This window comes from Amblyraja radiata, chromosome 35 (assembly GCF_010909765.2).
Source record: "Amblyraja radiata isolate CabotCenter1 chromosome 35, sAmbRad1.1.pri, whole genome shotgun sequence".
NCBI classification, from domain to species: domain Eukaryota; kingdom Metazoa; phylum Chordata; class Chondrichthyes; order Rajiformes; family Rajidae; genus Amblyraja; species Amblyraja radiata.
The window spans coordinates 8092369-8106489 of NC_045990.1; the positions used below are offsets into that span (position 1 = coordinate 8092369).

General features: G+C 48.4%; 1 protein-coding gene across 10 annotated transcripts in view; it reads right to left on the minus strand.

Moving 5' to 3' along the window:
* Positions 1-11218, minus strand: part of LOC116991975 — an 86980-nt gene extending 75762 nt beyond the window's left edge. For 7 of the 10 annotated variants that reach the window (XM_033050996.1, XM_033051001.1, XM_033051000.1 and 4 more), the window contains exons 1-2: positions 11028-11218; positions 9932-10032 (exon numbers count right to left, since the gene is read on the minus strand). The gene's annotated coding sequence lies outside the window, so the exon portion shown is untranslated. Of the gene's footprint in view, positions 1-42; positions 158-7545; positions 7709-9931; positions 10033-11027 lie in introns of all 10 variants that reach the window. The other 3 variants (XM_033050994.1, XM_033050993.1, XM_033050995.1) reach the window with 3 other exon arrangements.
* Between the last annotated feature and the right edge of the window lie 2903 nt (positions 11219-14121).

The window sequence follows — 14121 nt, forward strand, 5'->3', positions numbered from 1 at the left end:
CTGGAGAAGTGGGAGATTACTCATCTTTAGCAATCTCTATACAGTTTTGTGACTTACACTTTTCCCAGTTATGCTTAGTCAGGAGTCAATAGTATTTGATGGTCGTATGTACTGGCAATGGAGTAATGAAATTCTTACTTGTTGCAGCTTGGCAGGCCTGTTAATGCAACAACACACAAATATATAATGATCAATAAATTAATAACAGTAAAACTTGGTAACCACAATAGTACAAAGGGCAGCGCTGTGGCGCAGCGGTAGAGTTGCTGCTTTACAGCACTTGTAGCGCTGGAGCCCCGGGTTCGATCCCGACTACAGGTGCTGTCTGTACGGAGTTTGTACATTCTCCCATTGACCGCGTGAGTTTCCTCCCCCACACTCCAAAGACGTACAGGTTTGTAGGTTAATTGGCTGTGCGTATGTGTAAGTTCTCCCTAGTGTGTGTAGGATTGTGTTAATGTGCCGGGATCGCTGGTTGGTGCGGACTCGGTGGGCAGAAGGGCCCGTTTCCATGCAGTATCTATCTCTAAACTAAACTAAACTAAAACCAAAGTCGGCAGTGCAACCAAAGACGCAGTCCGTAGAAGATCATGGATCGGTCATCCCCTCTACAGGTACTGCCTCACCTGCTGAGTTTGTCCAGCACATTGTTTTGCTCAAGATTCCAGCATCTGCAGTTCCTTGTGTCTCCATAGAAAATCATAGTCCAGGTTAATGTTGAGCAATGTTCAAGAGCCTGATGGTTACCGGGAAGAAGCTGTTCTTGAACCTGATAGTCATGGTTTGCAGACTCCTATACTGTTTTCCTGCCTCAATGGTTTCTACTGCAAAACAATGGTCTGGACGAGAAAATATTAAGGAATAAAACCCATGAAATCTTTATCATGTGATCTCCATCACAGGTACTGACCTGTCCGCCATCAAATGGAGGTGGTGCTACCTCAAAAAGGCAGCCAACATCATCAAGGACCCACACCAGCCTGACCACACTCTTACTTCATTCCTGCCATCAGGAAAAAGGTTTAGCAGTCTGAAAACCATGATGTCCAGTTTCAGGAACAGCTTTTTCCAAAAGAACAATCAGGCTCTCGAACATTACATGTGTAAGAGGGAACTGCAGATGCTGGTTTAAATCGAAGATAGACACAAAATGCTGGAGTAACTCAGCGGGACAGGCAGCATCTCTGAAGAGAAGGAATGGGTGACATTTTGGGTGAAGTTTGAAGAACTGTCTGAAGAAGGGTCTCGACCCAAAACGTCACCCATTCCTTCTCTCCAGAGATGCTGCCTGTCCCGCTGAGTTACTCCAGCATTTTGTGTTTATTTTGAACATTACAAATAGCAGCTGAACTTCGAACTACAAACTGACATGGTTGCACTTAGAAACATAGACATAGAAAATAGGTGCAGGAGTAGGCCATTCGGCCATTCGAGCCTGCACCGCCATTCAATATGATCATGGCTGATCATCCAACTCAGTACCCTGTACCTGCCTTCTCTCCATACCCCCTGATCCCTTTAGCCACAAGGGCCACATCTAACTCCCTCTTAAATATAGCCAATGAACTGGCCTCAACTACCTTCTGTGGCAGAGAATTCCAGAGATTCACCACTCTCTGTGTGAAAAATGTTTTTCTCATCTCGGTCCTAAAAGATTTCCCCCTTATCCTTAAACTGTGACCTCTTGTTCTGGAGCTTGCGTTCAGTATTTTGTTTTGTTTTGCTACATATTGTCAAACCTGTTGTGCTGCTGCAAGTAAAAATGCCATTGTTCCGTTTTGGTACATATGACAATTAAACATTCTTGTCTTTCTTGACCCCCTCGGATAAATAACAAACATCAAAGGTGTGAATATGGGTCCAGAACTGAAACATCATCCTTCCACCTCCCTCTGAAGAAGGGTCTCGACCCGAAATGTCACCCATTCCTTCTCTCCAGAGACGCTGCCTGTCCCGCTCAGTTACTCCAGCTTTTTGTGTCTATCTTTGGTTTAAACCAGCATCTGCAGTTCCTTCCGACACCTTCCACCTCCCTCCGCAGATGCTGCCCAACCTGCTGAGTTCCTCCAGCAGTTTGTCTTTTACTGACGATTCCAGCATCTGCAGTCTCATGTCACCAATGTGAAGGAGAGATGGCGATCAGTTTATTTTTTAATAATAATTGCTTCATCAACAGCTGACAAGGATGACTTCACCAGCACCATGGCATCATGAAAATCCTGACCTCACCCTATTGGAGATACTTCCATTGTCCCCCAACCACTGCAAAAAACTAACATGTCTTACTTTTCCAGTACTCCTAAAGGGTTTTTGACCTGAAAGGTCATTCATTTGTTCTATATCTCTCTATGTCACCGTTTATATCTCTCGTTTTCCTTTCCCGACTCTCATTCTGAAGAAGAGTCTCGACCGGAAACGTCACCTATTCCTTTTCTCTAGAGATGCTGTCTGACCTGCTCAGTGTTCATCTTCTGCTCTCCTACTGGATTTTCTTCTTGTTCAGTTTTGCTTTTTCTTCTTTGGTTGCGATAAAGACCTTGGCCTTTTATGCAGTAGTACTGTGGTTGTCAATTCATCAAAACTATTATTTATTATGCATTTTCTGGGTGTATTGTGTTACAGGCCTGTTATGGTGCAGCAGGTAAGGATGTTGTTGCTTCATATGACAATTAAACACTCTTGACTCTTGTTTGCAAATGAATGTTGATGAGCCAGTAGTGAAACTGCTCTTCCCTTTAAAACTTTGGTTGGATAGGTAGATAGAGTGGTAGAGGCAAGATAGACACAAAACACTGGAGTTACTCAGCGGGACAGGCGGCACCTCTGGAGAGAAGGAATGGGTGACGTTTCAGGTCGAAACCCTTCCTCAGACTGATAAATACTCAGAGTGGCAGAGAGCTGTATGGATATGCTTGACATCATTGAGTGGAGCACTGAGTATAAAGGGCCTGTCCCACTTGCCGATTTGTTCGGCGACTGCCGGCATCATATCAGTGTCAGTGCCAAAAGATTTTGAACATTTCAAAATCCAGCAGCGACAAAAGAAATGTTTGCGACGCTTGAAAAAACACTGTGCGTTAATATGTCATCAAGCCGCAAATTTTACAGTGATCTGATACGTCAGTCAATGATGCCGGCAGTCGGCGAAAAAATCGCCAAGTGGGACAGGCCCTTAAGAGTCAGGAAGTCATCCTGCAGCTCTATAAAGCTTTGGTTAGGCTTTAGGTGGAGTATTGCGTGCCATTCTGGTCACCTCTTTACAGGAAAGATTGGAGGTTTCGGAGAAGAGATTTACCACATTGCTGCCTGGATTAGCTATCAGGAGAGGTTGAACAGACTTGGATTGGTGTCAATGGAGCCACAGAGGCTGAGGGGAGACCTGATGGAAGTATATAAAAATATGTGAGGCGTAGATAGGGTAGACAGTCAGAACCTTTTTTCCCCCCAGGGTGGAAATGTCAAAGACCAAAAGGCTTAGCTTTAAGGAGAGAAGAGTGGTGTTCAAAGCAGATATGTGGGGCAGATTGTGTTAGAACAGAGGTTGGTGGGTGCCTGGAATGCACTGCCAGGGGTGGTGGTGGAAGCAGATACAATAGAGGCATTAAAGAGCGTTTTAGATAGGCACCTAAAAATGCAGGGAATGGAGGAATGCGGGCCGAGAATATTGGTTTAACTTGGCATCATGTTTGGCACAGACATTGTGGGCTGAAGGGCATGTTCCTATACTGTACTGTTCTATGCTTAACCAGTGCTATATAAATGGAACCCAATTTAACCCGCAGACATTTGGAGAGGGAGATTTCACTCATAGGTCCAGAAGCAAAAATTAATTCCAAATCCCTTCATATTTTCCTCCGTTAATTAGCACTTCCATGCCTCCAGCTCCATTGGAACAAACCCACAAAGGAACACCATGCCTCATTAAACCCAACATCTTTACACCTTTGCTTAATTAACCTTTAACACGTAACTGTAAATAGAGCACAGTGTGAGGCCCTATGGGATATGATCTTTTTGCCAGATGTCAGACTGGTCATAACTCACTCACGGCAAGAGAAAGTCATTTTATTGGGCACCTTTGCCCATATCCGAGGCAGATTAGCAGTTATCGACCAGTTCGCACTGATTAGAGCAATTGGCTGGGACACTCTAGTAAATCAATTGTTTCGAGCTGTGTGTGCATTTCTTTCAAATTATAAGCACTACACAATCGTGGTATTGGTTTATTATTGTCACATGAACTGAGACGCAGCAGAAAAACCTTTTGGTTTGACAGAGTCAAACTGCCGAGGCCAGGACGGAGTCAGAACGCTGGATCTGTGAGGCGTAGGGCGGCACGGTGGTGTAACGGTTGAGTCGCTGCCTTACAGCGCTTGCAGCGCCGGTGACCCGGGTTCCATCCCGACTACGGGTGCTGTCTGTAGGGAGTTTGTAGGTTCTCCCCATGGCTTGCGTGGGTTTTCTCTGAGATCTTCGGTTTCCTCCCACACTCCAAAGACATACAGATATGAAGTTCAATTGGCTTGGTAAATGTAAAAATTGTCCCTTGAGTGTGTAGGATAGTGTTAATATGCGGGGATCGCTGGTCGGTGGGCCTGTTTCCGTGCAAGTTTAAACTAAATTAAAATCATAGAAAGATACAGCATGGAAACAGGCTCTTCAGCCCACCAAATCCATGCTGATAATCGCGGCTGATAATGGCGGCGCGACTCACCCGTTGCAGCGGCCCCCACAGCCTGTCTGTCTTTTTTTATTTTTTGTCTAGTTAAATGTAGTGTTGGTGTTTTTTTAATACTAGTTTTAAATGTGTATATGTGGGGGGCGGGGGGGGGGGGGAGGGGGAAACTGTTTAAAATCTCTTCCCTGTCCGGGAGACCCGACCTTTTCCCTGTCGGGTCTCCGTTGTCGTTGGGGCCTAGCACCGTGGAGCGGCCTCCAACCTGAACGACCCGGGGGCTCGGGAGACTGCGGAGCTGCGGACTACTCACCATCGTGAGGCTGGCCGGCCTCGGAGCGTGGGGAGCGGTGGTGACTCGCTGCTGCGACTCGGCTCCTGGGGCTCGGAGGCTCCAGCAACGCAGCTGCAGGTCCGGTGGACTGGGACATCGGGAGCTCGCGGGTCCGGGGGGGAGAGACCGTTTCCCGGAGCTCCCGCAACGCGACTTCTCCAGCCCGTGTCGCGGGGTTGGAACGACCCGGAGCGGGGCCGTACATCGCCCAGCACGGCTTCATGGCCGTGGGACATTCCAGCGCCCGCCGGGGGCTCCAACTTTGTGACATTTAGACCGGGAGCGGGGCCGTAAATCGCCCGGCACGGCCTAAAATGGCCGTGGGACTTATCATCGCCCGCCTGGAGCTTGGACATCGGGAGAGACATGGAGAACAGGGGAGAGAATAGACTTTGCCTTCCATCACAGTGGGTTCACTGTGATGGATGTTTGTGTGAATTAAATTGTGTGTATGTCTAGGAAATTGTCTTTGTTTGTATGGCTGTGGAAAGAATTTCGTTTGAGCCTCACTGAGGCTCAAATGACAATAAATTGTATTGTATTGTATAATCAGAGACTAAATTAGTTTAAAGATACAGCAGGGAAACAGGCCCTTCAGCCCACCGAGTTCATGCCGACCATTGATCACCCGATGATACTAGTTCTATGTTATCCCACTTTCACATCCACTCCCTACATACGAGGGGCAATTTTCCGAGGGCAAGTCTTTGGGATGTGGGAGAAACTGGAGTAACAAAAGGAAACCCATATGGTCACAGGGAGAACGTGCAAACTCCACACTGACAGCATGAGAGGTCAGGATCGAACCGAGGTCTCTGTAGCACTGAGGCAGCGGGTCTACCGGCTGTGCCACTGTGGCGTCACATACCAGGCCAGAAATTGGTCAACTAACAGGCGAGAGGCTAGATCTCTTCTGCAGAGAAGGATATGGGCAGCACAGCGGCACAGTTGCAACAGCTGCTGCCTCACAGATCCAGCGTCCCGACTCCATCCTGACCTCGGCTGCTGTCTGCGTGGAGTCTGCACGTTCTCTCTGTGACTCCGCAAGTTTCCTCCGGGTGCTCCTGTTTCCGCTCACATCCCAAAGACTTGCGGGTTTGTAAGTTAATTAGCCTCTGTAGATTGTTCCTGATGGGAGGTAATTGCCAGACCCTGGGAGGGTGCGGAGATGGTGGGAAACTTGGCAGGAATAAGGTGGTATTTGTTTGGTGCAAATAGGTGCTTGACTCTCCATTCCCTACATATCCATGAGTCGATCCAAACACCTCTTCAACCTCACTATTGTATCTACCTCCACCATCACCCCTGGTAGTGTTACAGGGACTCATCACACTGTGTAAAGAAAACCTTGCCTCCCATTCATGTCCTTTGTGTTTTGTTACTGAAATAAATAAATAGCAGGCTAGGGTTGTGGGAGGATGCAGATTAGTACATTCACTGATACCTCCGCGAGCTCTTTCCAAACCAGCATTAATGAGCCAGATGGGCAAGCACACCAACGTACAGTTAGGGATTTGTGTTCTGCCCTGTGATTCATTCACATAATGTATCCAAATGCTTGGCATGTTTCAACATGGAACATCTTTGCAACAGAACGGTGAATGCAGAGCAGATGTAATTGGAGCTTGATTAATGCATGAACGCTTCGGATTTTTATTTTCAGCCACTGCCCCAAATTGAAAGTTTAATGATGTATTTCCCCCTCTGCAGCTCATAGATGCTTTCATAAAGTAAGCAGCCAACGCCTCCACTTTTTTTTGGAAGTTTAAAGCGGTTCGGTATGTCGCCGATTACTCGAACAAACTGCTAAAAATGCGTTGTAGAAAGTAATGAAAAATGAACTGCAGATGCTGGTTTATACCGAAGGTAACACTCAAAATGCTGGAATACCATGCCGGGTCAGCAGCATATCTGGAGAAAATGCAGAGAAAACATAGGGTGATCCGTTGTGGGGGGCGAGGCCACTGAGGGGGACCATTGGGAACAAAGGGGGACCATTGGGGACTAAATGGAATGGTTTGTCAAGGGCCAGTCCCACTTATGCGACTTTTTCGGCGACTGCCGGCACCCGTCATAGGTCGTTACAGGTCGCCGAAAATTTTCAACATGTTGATAATCCAGCGGCAACCAGAACAAGGTACGACTCTTTGGGCGGCTACTCACCACCATACAGGCTTCATCCCGCGACATGCTGCCAAGGTGTCGCCTGTATGGTCGTGAGTAGTCTCCATGTCACCCAAAGAGTCGTAGCGTCTTTCTGGTCACCGCTGAATGTCGAAAATTTTCGGAGACCTATGACGGGTGCCGACAGTCGTCGAAAAAGTCTTGTAAGTGGGACAGGCCCTTAACTTTGTCGGCGGCCTATCTGTGGCCACTCTTTGCATACCTGTATATGCAAAACAAAGGATCCTACTGTGACATGGCACATGTGATTATCATTCATTCAGAATGAACTTGAACTTGAGCTAATATATATATATTTTTTAATATTGAATCTCTGCAGAATCCCTCGGAAAATAGTAAAGGGATATCTGACCTGTCACTGTGTGGTTGAGGAAGGCAGGGTTTTATGAGTGGTGAATATCATGGCCAACGGTCTAGTCTTAGCTGGGGGGACTCTCCACCACAGTCATCTTCACTGCCGAATGTATCTGTGATAACATCCGAATAAAATCGGTGCTGGTTACAGGAAGGTTACCCTTCAAGAAACACAAAACAGAGTTAACATATAGCTAGTCCTCAACAGGCATTGTCCTCCAATTATTTTCAATACCAAAGACAACATTGTTCCCAGATTACTCCTGGCTCCTTTTACAGAACTTAGATCAGTGCAGGAAGTAGAAACAAAGAACTGCAGATGCTTGTTACAAGAGAAAAAGGACACAAAGTACTGGAATAGCTCAGAGGGTCAGGCAGCATCCCCAGAGTCTAAAGAAAAGTCCCGACCCGAAACGTAATCTATCCACATTCTACAGGGGTGCTGTCTGACCTGCTGAGTTATTCCAGTTCTTTGTGCTGTTTTTTAATAGAACAGTATAGCACAGGAACAGGCCCTTCAGCCCACAATGTCCGTGCTGAACATTATGCCAAGTTAAAGTAATCTCCTCTGCCTGCGTGTGATCCATGTGCCTATCCAAAAGCCTCTAAAACGTTACTATTGTATCGACCTCCACCACCACCCCTGGCAGTACATTCCAGACACTCATCTCTGTGTATAAAAGCCTTCCCTTGCTCATCTTCTTTAAACTTTGCCCCTCTCACCTTAGAGTTATGCTATTAGTGGGAGAGTCTGGGACAAGAGGCCAGAGCCTCAGAATAGAAGAACGTAATTTGGTCAGATGGTGATGAATCTGTGGAATTCATTGCCACAGACGGCTGTGGAGGCTGTCAATGGATATTTTTAAGACGGAGATTTGTCAGATTCTTGATTAGTACGGGCGTCGGAGGTTATGAGGTGCAGATAGGAGAATGGGGTTGAGAGGGAAAGATCGATCAGCCATGATTGCGTGGTGGAATAGACTTGATGGGCCGAATGGCCTAATTCTGCTCCAAGAACGTATGAACATGACATTGCAGAGAAAACAAACCAAGTTCTTCCAACCTCTTATTTCTAACACCCTCTAATCCAAGCATCATTCTGGTAAACCTCCTCTGCACTCTTTTCAAAGCCTCCACATCCCTCCTGTAATGGGGCGACCAGAACTGCCACAACACTCCAAATGTGGTTCTTTGTGCTCACATTATTAACATGTTGTTGCCACAGTTTCTAGCTCTGGAGGAGAGTTTCACAGCTCCACAGCTCTCAGTGAAGAGGATTCTATTCCCCAACAGCTTCAGTCTCCTATTTTTAAAGTAGACACAAGAAACGGCAGATGTTGGTTTACCAAAAAAGACACAAAGTGCTGGAGTAACTCAACGGGTTAGGCAACATATCTGGACAACATGGATTGGTGATGTTTCAAATCTGAAAAAGGGTCCCAACCCAAAAAATCACCTGCCCATGCTCTCCAGAGATACTGTCTGATCCACCGAGAATACATCACCTGTGGTGGTGGTGGTGAAGCAGATATGATAGTGGTGTTTAAGAGGTTTTTAGAAAGGCAGTGCATTGAAGTGCAGGGAATAGAGGGATATGGATTATGTCCAGGCAGATGAGATCAGTTCAGCTAGGCATCATGTTCAGCATAAACATTGCGGGCCGAAGGGCCTGTTCCCGTGTTGTATTATTCTATGTTCATATAGTTCTCAACATTGCAGTGTATCAGTTCAACAGACAAAGCCCAGTGTCCACAATGGGGTAGATATGAACCGGACAGTACTAGTTTATGGAAGGGCCATTCAGTAGCCTGATAAGGGTGGCACAGCAGTAGAGTTGCTGCCTTGCAGTGCCAGGGAACGGGTTAAATCCTGACTATGGGTGCTGTCTGTACGGAGTTTGTACAGTCTCCGTGACCGTGTGGGTTTTCACGGGGTGCTTCGGTTTACCCCTACACTCCAAAGACATGCAGGTTTGTGGGTTAATTGGCTTCTGTAAATTGTCCCTAGTGTCTGGGATAGAACTAGTGTGTGGGCCATCGTTGATCGGCATAGGCTCGGTGGGCCTGTTTCCACGCTGCATCTCCAAAACTAAAACTAAACTGAGGGCAATAAGCTGTTCCTGAGTCTGGTGGTGTGTGCTTTCAAGCTTCTGCACCTTCTGTAGGACAGGAGCAATAACAGTAAACTAATCTGAGTGTGAAAGCACTTCTGGAGAAAATGGATAGGTGACGTTTCAGGTTGTGACCTTTCTTCAGAGTCAAAACGTCACCTATCCATTTATCTCCAGAGATGCTGCCTGACCAACTGAGTTACTCAGCATTTTGTGTCTGTCTTTGGTATAAACCAGCATACATTGAGTCTGAAATATTTAATTAGAAATTTACCTTAGCAGTTGAGCTGTGCATTTTGTATTGTGTAGTGGAACAGAAGTATGTTCAAAGAACAATTCATCATCGAAAGAGTCCTGAGCAACACCACAGGAGATCTGTCGTAAAACATACAAAAATAGTTGTTTCATATAACATACAGAAATAGCACAGTTGCCCACAGATACCGACAGATCCGCTCTGAGGTGAACTTTACGTAATCCTCTCTTGCTCTTCTCTTTGAGGCAATGGTGAATGGGTGGACAAGTGCGCAGCAGTAAATCAAAATCAAAATCAAACCAAAACCTGCACTTCTCCCAACAGTGACACCAGCACAATTTTGGCACTGTCTTTAAGAGTAGGAACACTACCCAATTACCCTGGCTGGTAAGCCCAAAACTATGGCTCCAATCATCACCCTAAATGGCAGCCAATACCTCAATACAAAACTAAAATAGCATACTGTTTCCTTTACATCATACATAAACTATGCCTCACTCTCTTATTCATTTAACAGATATGCACACAGTGGTTAAAACTGGAACAGTTGCAGAATGACATCCCGTGGTGCTAACAATCCTCTGTTGTACAGGTGACTGAATAGAAACATTTCATGACAAAATAATATAGTGATCAATTTAATTTAACCACAAGGCGACTGATCATTTAGGTTGCAACTTCAAGGTCTGTCCGTGCAGGGGGAAGGGGGACAGCAACGAGACAATGCAACGAGCAAACACTCATTCACACATTTAGCTCTGAGAACAGCGCTCAGCTGTGAATCCACCCCTCCCTTCCATCACATCACAATAGACACCTTGCCCTTGGAAGACACAATAACACCATCCATAGGCTGGATGGGGAACAATTTTTTTCTGACAGGACCCACTTTGCAGCAAGCTGCACAGTCAACCAAGTACAATAATCCACACTGACACCATGCAATGCTCCAAACATTCATTTCTAAATACAGCTGAAAGTTTACAGTTAAGGCATGGAAGTGCAGCCCAGTGCAATGTCACTGTACAATGAAACGCACTCCAATGTCAATATGCACTTTTGCATTCAAGACAATCAGATTCCACTTTGTTTGGAAATTGAAAGAAGCACATACAGGGGTTTGGAGGAAGATGGGTCTTTGCAGCTGTGCTCCCTCAGGCTGCACTCTCTCCTTGGTGGGTCCCTGTGGTGAGTGCCTGCTGGAGACTGCAGCCCCCTGCAACCAGCTCAGTGCAGCTCCATTGCAACCTCAGCCAAGTGGCATCCATTACTGCCTGGGAATCCCAGGCTCAGCCCCAGCGCGCCCGCCGGACGTCCCGCCCCCGCGCCCCTCCCATTGGCCGCCCCGCCGTCCATCAGCCGCCAGGCCCGCCTCCCCGCCGCGTCCATTGGCCGCCAGCGCCGCGGGGGGCGGGGTCCCCGGAGGGACAGCGCCGTCTCCCATTGGCCGGGCTGGCTGCCAGTCACCCGACCCGACCCCACCCCCGCTTCCGCTCAGCGCGCAATGGCAGCGGGAGAAGGGCAGGGGGAGAGATGGAGAGAGTGTGGGAGGGGGAGATGGAGAGAGTGTGGGAGGGGGAGAGAGGGAGGGAGAGAGTGTGAGAGAGAGAGTGTGAGAGAGAGAGAGAGGGTGTGTGATGGAGGGGAGAGAGGGTGTGTGATGGAGGGGAGAGATGGAGAGAGTGAGGGAGAGAGAGAGGGTGTGAGAGAGAGGGAGTGATGGAGAGAGAGAGTGGGAGGGGGAGTGTGGGAGGGGGAGTGATGGAGAGAGATGGAGGGGAGAGAGAGAGGGGGAGTGATGGAGGGGAGAGATGGAGAGAGTGTGAGAGATGGAGAGAGGGAGGTAGAGAGTGTGAGAGGGAGTGATGGAGTGAGAGAGAGAGGGGGAGAGAGAGGGAGTGATGGAGAGAGTGTGTGTGTGAGTGATGAAGGGAAGAGATGGAGAGAGTGTGAGGGGGAGTGATGGAGGGAGAGAGAGAGAGAGGGAGTGATGGAGGGAGGGAGAGAGGGGGAGAGAGAGGGAGTGATGGAGAGAGTGTGTGATGGAGGGAGAGAGAGGGAGAGAGAGTGTGATGGAGGGGAGAGAGAGAGTGTGTGTGAGTGATGAAGGGGAGAGATGGAGAGAGTGTGAGAGAGAGAGAGGGAGTGATGGAGGGAGGGAGAGAGAGAGGGAGAGAGAGGGTGGGTTAGAGTGAGGGAGAGAGAGAGTGTGATGAAGGGGAGAGGGAGAGAGTGTGTGATGGAGGGAGGGAGAGAGGTGGAGAGAGAGAGAGAGTGAAGGAGAGGAGAGTATGTGAGAGAGAGAGTGTGATGGAGGGGAGAGAGGGAGAGAGTGAGGGGGAAAGGGGAGAGAGAGAGTGGTGAGAGAGGAGAGATGGAGAGAGTGTGTGATGGAGGGGAGAGATGGAGAGAGAGAGAGAGTGTGTGATGGAGGGGAGAGATGGAGAGAGTGTGAGAGAGAGAGTGAGGAGGGGGGCAGAGAGAGTGAGAGGGACAGACAGAGTGAGATGGGGGGAGAGAGATGGTGTGTCAAGCGAGAGATGGGGAGAGTGTTTGTCAGGGGAAGAAAGAGAGAGGGAAAGGAGAGGGGGAGGGAGAGTGTGTGAGGGGGAGAGAAGGAAAGGGATGTGGGAGAGTGAGGGGCGAGGGATTAGGGGAGAGAACTTGGGGTGAGAGAGAGAGTAAGGGGTTAGGGGAGAATGAGGGTGTAAGGGGCGAGATCGAGGGATAGAGGAGAGTTTGGGGCGGGGAGAGTGAGGGGCAAATGGTGAGAGGGATTGAAGGTTAGGGGGGAGCTTGGGGCAAGGGGGTTAAGGGAGAACTTTGGGTGTGAGGGGGAGTGTATTGGGGACTGCATGGGGTGAGGGGGAGAGCGAGGGTGTGGGGACAATGGGTCGGGGAGCATGAGGGGTAGGGAAGAGCATGGAGTGAGGGTAGGAGGAGGAGTGGGAGAGGATTAGGGGTACGAGGTGTGGGAGTTTGAGGGGTGGGGAGAGCACAAGATCAAGGGTAGGATGGTGAGAGAGTGGGACGCGTGAGTTGAGGGTCAGGAGGTCAAGGGGAGAGAGCCTGAGGGCTAGCTGGGCAATGAGGGGTGGTAGGTGGGGGATACTAAGTGGGGTGAGCCAGTTGGACCACGGTAAGATGCACAAAGGGGAACCATAAAGCCGTGTGCACAAGGGGGCAGAGGGAACAACAAAATGGCGGCACAAGAGGGACATAAAATGGGGTGCGCAAGTTTGACCATTAACTATGGAACACAAGGTTGGGGACATTGCATGGGGGCTCAGGAAGCACAAAGTGGATGGGGTCAAAGTGGAGGCTTTAGAAGAGAGAGGTAGCAGTGGGGGAGCGGTTTTGGTTTGGTAGGTGAGGCTCAGGTTGCGGAGGAGGTGAATGGATGAGTCTAGATGAGGTGGGATGGGCTGAGGGAGGTGGGTGATGAAAAGATGGTGGAGGTGCTTTGTTATCCTTCTCTATACCTCGCTCCTGCAAGAAAACCAAACCTAGCCAACTTTGGCCACAACAGATCTTCAACCGTGGCACCATCTTCCCAAACAGATCTCCAACCTTTGCCACACTCTTCCCACCCACTGTAGTTGCTATTCCTTCCAGTTGTATGACACCTAGGTTGTCCAAATGTTGTGAAACAGTTGAAGCAACGTCTAAAGGTGTATGATAAAATAGGAGCACGTGGAACTGCAGATGCTGGAAATATTCCATAGGACTCAAACTGCTGGAATAACTCAGCGAGTCAGGCAGCTAAAGAGATGTACAGATGGCAGAACAGAAGGAGTGAGAGAGGGTGAGATGTTTTGTTTCAAAAATAAGCTCTGTTAAAAAATATATATACAAAACATCAAAGTCTTAATACTTTCTTAGTGTGTCTCTACATTCAATATTGTCAGTGTTGTACCCAGCAGTATTAGCACTTTTTTCCCTTACAGATAGCACTCTTGTCACTCATGTGGCTCCCTGGGGTGATCTTCCTTCCCCAGTTTGGGGGTGGCCCCACCAGACTCGCCCCGCAATGTCCAGCAGTTGAGGGACCCTAGACTGTGGTCCTCCCCCACAGAGCCTTGGCGTTGGCTGCACCGAGCTGCAGTGCGACCCTCAGCACGTACTCCTGCAGTCTGGAGTGGGCCAGTCGGCAACATTCCCCGACGGACATCTGTTGGGACACCAACAAGTTTCAGGCAGACCAAAGA